Source organism: Trachurus japonicus, chromosome 14 (genome assembly GCF_045865225.1).
Source record: "Trachurus japonicus isolate A0001 chromosome 14, Traja_1.0".
Classification (NCBI taxonomy): Eukaryota; Metazoa; Chordata; class Actinopteri; order Carangiformes; family Carangidae; genus Trachurus; species Trachurus japonicus.
The window spans coordinates 32261232-32270906 of record NC_140920.1 but is presented as its reverse complement, the minus strand read 5'-3'; the positions used below and the strand labels follow the sequence as shown (position 1 = coordinate 32270906).

Sequence of the window (9675 nt, the reverse complement as noted above, 5' to 3'; positions counted from 1 at the left end):
CGCCACGCACCGCCCCCAGTTGTATGTTAATTTGAAAAGACACAGTAGACTATGAAAAAATGAGAGCAATCAAAGCAATCAAAGTCTACACTTGGCTTGTATCTGCCACTGTGGCAATCACTTCCTCCTAGAGTTAGGAGATGTGTGATGATAGCAGCCAAGTTAATCTGAGCCGACAGTGCTTCAGTTTATGAGGCTTGTATAATCTTGCTGTTGCATCTGGGCCTCAGTCTCCTCTCAAAAATTCTGTGTTTCTGTTTTTATTTTTATATAATGGTTGTTAGACACTATCATTTTACATCATGTTTTCTGATAACTTGTGCTTTTGTACATGAAATTGTCATATTCATATTATTATAAGGTGGAGGCTTCAAATAAACCCACTGTGTTTTTGTTTTTTGGGCTCTCCCTGCACTGTTTCATTATTACCTATCATGTTTTATGTATTCTTTCAAATTGTGCAAAAAATAATGAACTAAATATGCACACAGCTATTGAGCAGTTCCTCTCTACAACCGAAGGTTAGCAATTGAAGAGTTCTTTTCCAAAACGCTATAAATCCATTTTACTAGTTTTCCAGAAAATGACATTTTTTACCTAGACCCACCCATTTTGTTAATATTCAATTTATCCTGTTAAAATGATTGTTGGCTCAGTCTGGACATGTTGAACAATGATTATTAAATCAAACAACAATATTGTTGATTAAAAACTCAAAGTTTATTTTATTTTTTCTCAAAACGCTATAAATCCACATTTAAAAAAACAAAAATTGATGGTTTCTGTCTTGAAAAACCAACCAACATGACATGAGAACATCACTGAGGTGCTGCGTGTCTCTCTCTCTCTCTCTGTGTGTGTGCGTGTGTGCGCGCACGTCGGGGGGAGGGAGGGGGGCGGTAATGATGTCTGTCTCTTTACATGTTAAACAAAGAGAACTATGGACTATGGAAGTTTTAATAGTCAAAATACAGACGCTATCATGATGTGAGCACATGTTGCTGTAAACAAAACTACGTCTTTGCTGTAAAAAAAAAAAAAAAAAAAAATCGATCGTTGATAGGACACCCGGCGTTACAGGCGGGGGCGGGGCTCGTACGGTATGCGGGGGCTGTGGGGGTATACTTAACGGCACAGTGTCCACCACATAAACAGATACAGTAATTAACACAGAACCCAGAAACTACTGAATGAATGACTGAAAACAGACCTGGGTTCAGAGCACCGCCATGTTGGACTGCATGGAGCTGCTCATAGAATTCTGAGGAGAGGGAGGAGATGTCGCGTTTTGGCTAAAAATAGATTTGGCGCTTATCGCGGTTTGGAGGAGAACTGCATCTTGCGATGCCTTTTAAACAGGGAAATGTAGCGATTTGACGTGATACGTTGATGGAGCAGTGAATAGGCTCAGTACACAGCAAAATGGCGTGACAAACTCATTTTTTTTAAATTTGGCGTTTATCGCGTTTTGGAAAAGAGCTCTTCAATTGTTGATCTATATTAGGGTTGTATATCTCCACCACTGAGGCCGATTCGATACGCATCTCGATACGCTGCCACCGATACGATACATTAACGATACACTGCAGCTGCCGTCGATACGATGCGATACGATTCACTCCTGTTCACGATGCGATGCGATTCAAATGCGATTTGATAACGATATGACTTAATTACAAAGAGATTCGGTTCGATATGATGTTTGATACAGTTGTGATATGAGAGTTTCTTCCCACATCAAGTTTATTACCTCAATACCATTCTGCTTTACTCTCTGTATCAATTTGTGGGATGTAGCCTATATTTGGTTAATTTTTACAGGGCAAACCAATAAATCATATTTGAAAGGTACAGTCTAGAGGAACTAAATGGTAGAAATGAAATCCAGCTTAATCATATGGGCTAGTCTTGTGTGGTGGCACCTCTGCAGTTTGGTCTTTTGCTAGCCTATATAATAATAATAATAATAACTTTATTTATATAGCACCTTTAAAAACACAAGTTTACAAAGTGCTTCACAAAACAACTTAAAAGAGACAAGTCGCAGATGTTTTGTTGTGCACGGGACATTTCTGGGTGAAGAGTCTGTGTTTTCTCTCCAGCCAGTGACAGAGCTCAGGTGTAGGTCCGTGCAGCAGAGTAGGAGAGCTACTGTACTAGCCCTGCTAGCTGTCCGGATGCTAACCGCTACCGCTAACTAGCGGTTAGCATCCGCGGCTACCACCGCTTCCCAGCTCACTACAACCAGAGCCACTACCACGGCCCTGCTCCTAGTTACAGCCGGTGACAGCCGAGCCACCGCTTCACTCGGACTGTTTACTTTTCTTGGTGGCTCTAACTACAGCTGCTGCTACCTGTCAGGGGCAGGAGGCTGCGCACGGCTTTCACGATGGTGCGTTCAGGTTGCCTCGGAAAATGAAATGATCGATTAAACCATGGAATTTACCGATGTAGAAGGCTAGAAGAGATGCATCGCAAATTCAACCAGAAATTATGTCCGATGTAGCCTGAATCTACCGGTGCAGTCGCATCGCAAACGTTTATATCGGACCACCGATATGAATCGGTGAATCTCCACATCCCTAATCTATATCCTTCCTGGGTGTCTGAAATCTCTCATCTACTGTATGGGATCAAAGATCAGACCATCAGGCCCATTCTCTTGTACAATCTATGCTGTCATCTGGCACTCAGTCATAAGGTTAAGGTTAAGGTAGGCCTGTGATGATAACAAATTTTGCTGGACGATATATTGTCCCACAAATTATCGCCGATAAAGTATATTATTGACGACATTTTTTGAAAACAAATTAACCACTAATGTAATAATAATATTTCATAATAATGCAAGTAGACTCTTGCAAAAATAATAGGCCAAACACTGCAGTGTGGCTTCTGTCCAATACACACCTGAATCTTTACTTTTTATTCAAACAAACTAATTCGACTGTCACAGTTGTTAGATTTCATCAATGAGACCAGCATTTATCTCCTAAAAATTATTTAACCAGCCGGCAGTAAACCTCTAAAAACCTGCTGGTAAGTTACTCGGCTCGTTTTCTCTCCCGATGGAGGTTGACCAGTACATGAGCTCAGCTCCCCGGCTGCAGCCTGTGAGAAGCCCCGCTCTTCCCGCTTGCTGCTACCACATTAGCTCCAAAAACGTCGGAGGAAATCTCCTCGGCGCAGGCGTCTCCGGTTCGGGTCCCACGTCGGGCAGACCTTTCCTGCGTGTCGTTCCCCCTCTCTCTGCCTCCCACTTTCCTGTCTATCTCACTGTGCTATCAAATAAAGGCGAAAAAGCCAAAAGAAAAAAAAAAAAAACTTTAAAAAAGTGACCTTAGTAACAGCGCTGCTGCAGTGAGAATTAAAACAGCTTTTAGCTGCTTAGCTTTAGCTTTACCGCTAGCGCTGCCAGTTGCCGCGAAATGCATTCTGGGAAACAAAGATCCTGTATGACTGACGAGAGGGTTCATGCCCTTCATTCTGCTATGGCCCAGGTGCTGAGACCGATGCACAGAGTGAAGCCTCTTGTCATCCAGCCTGTTTGGAGGCCAGAGACAAGGAAAATAAATACGTGCACACATGGCAATATATCGAGGCCGGAAAAATTATCGAGTTCATTTTCATTTATCGTGCGATTAATTGATTTATTGATTATCGTCCCAGGCCTAGGTTAAGGTTACTTTATTGGTCTCCACTACCCACATAGCAAAAGGAGTCCGCCGCGGACCCGCCGCGGATGTAGCGCGGCTTCCGGAACGGACCCGCGAAACGGACCCGTATCGGAGTCCACTTGCACTCCGTGACGGATCCGCTACGAAGGCGGATCGCGGACCCGTCCTGGATCCGCGCTGCATCCGGTCCGCATCCGCGATTTAAATCATACCTCCGCGGCGGGTCCGTTCGGGGCCCGCAAATCCGCCGCGGATCCGCAACAGACTCATAATAACCCTCTGGCCCGGATCCGTTTGGGACCCGCAACGGACTTATAAAATACCTCTGGCCCGGGTCCGTTCGGGACACGCAAATCCGCCGCGGATCCGAAACGGACGCAAAAAAACCTCTGGCCCGGGTCCGTTTTGGACCCGTTCATCATTTTCAAAATCTCCATAAAATAGCTTAAACTAAAACTATAACTATGCCTAGCCTAGACTTCTACACCAAGCTTAAATCTGCATTGCCTTGCATTTTTAACCCAACACTATTGTCAATATACAGAAAAGGTTCAAGTCAAGACATCAATTAACTGTACAAAATGAGGCTACAACTTCAATGAAATGTGAAGCTAAAATATCAGAAAATGAATAACTGGTGAACGACAAGAAGTTCAATACAAATATTGTTTATTCTTTTAAAGTACATGCTACTGGGGTTCTCGCGTGGATGGAGGCGGGACACGTCTCCTCGCTGCACAATCTGCCGCAAGGTGGATGGCGTGTTTGGTCACCTCGTCATCTGTGGCTGACCTGTCACTGTATTTTTTCTTACAGCACCTGTAATCAAACAGACAGATATATAGGGAGTCAAGGTCATACCATGTTTAATTTCGAGCAAAAAGAAAAAAAGACATCAAACGTTAAAAAAAAAAAAAAAAACAGCTGATCGCTTATGTGACAGGGTGAGGGTAAATAAACACAGCTGATGTGAGCGCAGACCTGTCAAAATGCCCTGTCCTGCGTCAGGTGTAACTTAATATGAACGCAGCTCAAAGCGCCTCTCACGGTGACCAAGCTCAGATAAATACATTGGATCAGCTGTAGTTTATCGCGTGTCCTCCCGCATAAAGCCGCAATATACCGGAGCTCCTAAAAAAAAACTAAAAAAAAACGCTACGTGCGGCGGAGCTAAAAACAGCTGAGTTCTCCTCTACTACAGCTGAACAGCTGACATGTGGTCAAGACGTACAGAGACCTGTCACAGTGTCACCTAAACTTCAACCTCAGACTGTCTGCTTCCTAGATGATCACACAGGGAGAGCATGAATGTGTGATGAGTTGTGTTACAGAGTCCTGTATCAATGTTTAGGCTTATTCGTCAGTGCTTTATGTTGTCATGATAATTAATAGGCCTATATGCTGAGAAATAAGATTGTAAATAAAACAAATCCTACAGGGAAGACCAATTTATGTTTAACGAATCAAATATTGTTTTGGTCATAGTAACTGATAATAAATAGGCTATGTTTAATTCTCTCTCTCACACTTTGAGAGTTTGCGGTGCTGACGAATGTAGTCCGGTTAGTTGGCTGGGGTCACGAAAATAAAGCGTTTTACTTCTCAAAACAATATGCGTTCAAAAGAGTGATACATTTGCATCACAAAACCGTTGTCCACAAAAAAGTCTGACCTCACAATCGCTTGCTGCTATTTTCTCTCCCTCCGTATCACTGCGCGCTGCCGCCTCTAGACGGCTGTGCGCATTTCCATCAGCTGTTTCATGGAGTTTATTGCTCGGATAGTTCACGTAAACATATCTGATTATGACACAAGTGATGAAACCATCCCTTGTTTTAGCACAGAGCCAAGGGGAGACCTTTATGAACCTGATGTGATGCTGAACCTCATCAGATGGAGTTAGAACGGGCAGACACAGAGAGGAGGGACAGGGAAGCAACAAGCTGAAGTTAGACCACAGCTGCAGCTGTGACAGACAGGGTGACCGGGTGATGATCAGTAATGCAGCGCAGTCCGTGATGGAAGATCAGCCGGACAAATGTACACACTATCAGGACGATTATTTTTTCTTGCCGTTATAAAATTGCGAGTCTACACACCAGCCACGTCCACTCTGTTAGCTGGCTCAGCTGACCGGTGGTCAGATGGTGGTTAGATCTTCACATGTTGAACAAAGTGCATCCAAACGCCAGGCTAAAGAAAGAGCGAGGATCCTCTGACAGCTGCAGGTGAGCTACACGTCAGCTGGCTGCAGAGGAGTGCTGTTCTTTTTTTTTTTCCAGCAGCACCATCCTTGGAGGTGATGCACGCTGTCTGTATATTTGTTGGTCTGATCTTCCACCATGGACTGCGCTGCAACGATCACTCTTCTCTGCTCTAACCTCTTTCCTACAGTCTATGGAACTCCATCTGATGAGGTTCAGCATCACATCAGGTTCATAAAGCTCTCCCTTTAGCTCTGTGCTAAAACAAGGGTATAGATAGATATCAAAAGACCCGAACTATCCCTTTAATGAAAAATAAACACACACTTTGATATTAAGAGCACTACCATATTATCCTACAACTTAGCTGACTGTAAAGTAATTACAATGAGTAGATGTTTTAAAGTTTATATAAAATACGAAAGATAACATCTCAACATACTAAACCTAAGTAATACTTACCACATACTCTCTCAATAGATTCTCCGGGTCCTCATTCAGGTAAACGCAGAGGGTCTTTAGGACGCATTCTCTTCCCAGATCCACGTCATCATCCTACGGCAGAAAAGCAGAGGAGAAGTTGTGTTGTTTGAGTTCATGTCTGTGAAAATTCTCATTTATCCTGGTAAAAGGCATTTTGTCTTGAAGACAATGAGTTGTTACACCCCCAACCCAGAGAATATATTTACTTCATCCATTGGTGCAATGATGCCCCCTATTTCTTTTTCATTACTGAGTAATTGTTTAAAAATAATATACATAAATGAAAAAAAAACAATAAACTCAGAAAACAACAACTGATTTAGTAATACTCACCACTACTGCAGAGCCTTTGACACAGCACCCTGAGACATGTCAAATATTGCACAGCAACTGAACACCCTTTACACTGCCACATTCACTAGAGAAAGAAAGACAAATGGAAATTGGTTTAGTTTGTGGTGCCATATTATTTTGTGTTGTAATGAAGACTGATTATTAGACATATCTCTCCAAAATAGTTTCAACAAAAAAAATGAACATTAGAATCTTAAAGGCAATAGGACTTGCAGTAATTATCTTTACTCACAATATTAAAAAAGGAATAATATCATAAAAGAAGGCCAGACAACAAATGTAGCCTACAGGGACATCGATCTGCATCACCTGTTACAACAGAGCTGCGCAAAAGAGAAAAAGTGATCGCCCCCGAGAGCATTGTAATCATATCGGTTAACAAGCGTTGGTTATCATCAGTCAGAAAAAAAATTCAAAATGTGCATCCCGAAAACCAACAAAAGCAATTGAATAGTAGGCTAATACTCACCACTACACAGCAGCACCCAGAGACATGTCAAATATTGGCCTAGCTGGAGGATTATCTGCACAGTAAAAATAGAAAAAATGTTGAAAAAAAGTCAAGTATGTGGGTGTGTAGACAACATAAACTCAAGGCAGGACATAGAAGACACAAAATAGCTAACTTTAGTTGACTTAAGCTTAGCAAAAATGACAGCCCTCACTATTTTAAAAAAAAAGTTTAAAAAAAAAGAAAAGCTGTGTGCCCGCCCCTCCTCCCCAGCGAATTAAACATAGCCTATTTATGACCAAAACAATATCTGATTATATTTGATTCATTAAACACAAATTATTGGTCTTTCCTGCTTGATTTACAATTTTATCTTGTTTCTCAGCATATATTAATCATCATAAAGCACTGACAAGCTTAAACATTAATATTGCCAGTGTGCATGGCATGTGTGAGTGTGTTTGTACTGCTGCTGTAACTTGTGAATTTCCCCTTCGTGGGATGAATAAAGGCAGAGGGAGTGCTGTTGTACTGTATATCAGCACGGGTGTGCGGCCTCGTGCCTACGACCGACTCACACCCGTGATGATATACAGTACAACAGCGCCGTTAGCCGCTCGGCTAGTGAAAAGTCACGGAGAATTACGACATGAGGAGCAAAGAGAGGCTTAAAAAAGTCATTCTAAACTCCGTAACGTTGGAGTTGGTTGCCCTCTTCATAAACATTACGGTGTTTTTTATTTTTTAAATAAAAGCCGAGCGGCTAACTAGCCGCTAACGGCTAGTTAGTTTTAAAGAAAAGAAAATAATTATTTAAAAAAAAAAAAAACACCGTAATGTGTATGAAGAGGGCGACTCGTAATTACTGGGAGTCGGAACACCGGGCATAGCCTACTTAAATCGAGGAAATGGGAGGTCGAGGTCGGAGAAATAGCAGCTAAGTTACATAAGTTACCGCTAGCATAGGCTAACGTTACACGGCATAACAGCTGCGATACATTAAAACAGATAACCATAACGTTACCAAATAACAATGTGTGTTTTTTTAGTCACACAACCACAACATATTCTCCCGAAATTGCTATCCCATTTTAAAACAAAATAGCTACAGACGTGCATCATCACATCTCAGCTAGAAGCTAACCTAGCCTGTTGCACAAAACTACAAAAGTTCTAACAGTGCTAATATCAAACAACGTCATTACAAGCATTAATATACATGACGATTAAAAACACAAAGGCCAATGTTTACTGTGAATGTCGCAATACATCAATAAATCAATAAACTTACTAGAGGCTTCAGCACAACCGTGTCCCAGCAAAGAAAGATGACTCCTCTAGTCTCGGCTCGGTGTGGACTACTGTGTTCGACCGTTACAGTAAAGGCGCGTCCGTGTCCACACGTCCGACACGGGTCCGTTCGGGATCCGCTGTTTGACGGTAGAATAACGGCTCTGCCTGGAGGCGGGGCTGATCCTCTAGGCGGCGGCCAAAACGAATGTGACAGTCACGCGGGTTTGGTGACTTGAATGCGGATCCGCGTCGGAGTCTCCTGCTGTGTGGGTAGGGAGAAATTTGGCCCAAAGATAGGGCCAAATTTCTCGTGTCATGTTAGTAAAGGCTGAGGTCTGATCTCAGATTTCTGTTTAAATAATAAGGTAATAAAGAATCTGAAACTGAATAATGATTAAAGCACTCTTTTTTAGAGATCATATTGACTGGGAACTAAAATATGTGTTAATGTAAAGATGTACATGCACATAAGTGCATATTATTCCCTTGCATCCATAGTGCGAATTACGGGGGGGTTTGACCCCCCCAATTACATCTTCGACCCCCCTAAAGGAGGTACAAATAAGAGATTGGGGGGGTTGAAACATTTATCTGTCTTATCAGTGTCATAAATATTACAGTGTATTTTCCATATTCATGCCAGGAAGAGGGTTGTGGTAAAACACACACACCCAGACGACACAGACAGACACCCCTTGAGTGGACTATACCATTTTCACTTTCACTGGTTGGCTCCCAGCTGCCTGGCTCAAATCCAAGGAGGCGCGTGCAAAAAAAACAGAAGAAAAAAAAGAGAGCGACACGGGAAAAAGTAGGCTTCGCGCTTTTTCGGGGACGTCGACGACTCGGGGAGCACTGTGATGTAAGTTATCTAGCTAGTTTATTATTTAGTGTCTCACTTTCGGAGTTCCGAATGATATTTATATTAATATTGTGTCCGGTGTCTCAGACGAATGTTATCATGTATCTATGTCTTTGCATTGCAATGTAAAATGTCAATATGTGAATGCTAGCTTAAACTGGTGTGAATGTTACGTTAGCTTACACTGGAGCTCATGAGCAGTCAGAAAATGGAGGACTGACGTTCGTACGGTTTGACAATTCCTCACTACTTGTTCACTAGAGCCACATTGGCTCATCACATCTTCGCAGATAACGGCAATGTCGCTAATTGATCGAGAATCTACTAACCCCCCCCCCCAAGCTTTTAGCT

At 42.4% G+C, this 9675-nt stretch overlaps 1 long non-coding RNA gene across 1 annotated transcript; it reads right to left on the bottom strand.

Moving 5' to 3' along the window:
* Positions 1-4351: 4351 nt before the first annotated feature.
* On the bottom strand, positions 4352-8658 carry LOC146975119 (uncharacterized). The gene is made up of 5 exons (XR_015037579.1): positions 8461-8658; positions 7188-7242; positions 6698-6782; positions 6344-6436; positions 4352-4496 (listed from the first exon to the last, which is right to left on the bottom strand). It is a non-coding gene; the product is annotated as an uncharacterized LOC146975119 (long non-coding RNA).
* Between the last annotated feature and the right edge of the window lie 1017 nt (positions 8659-9675).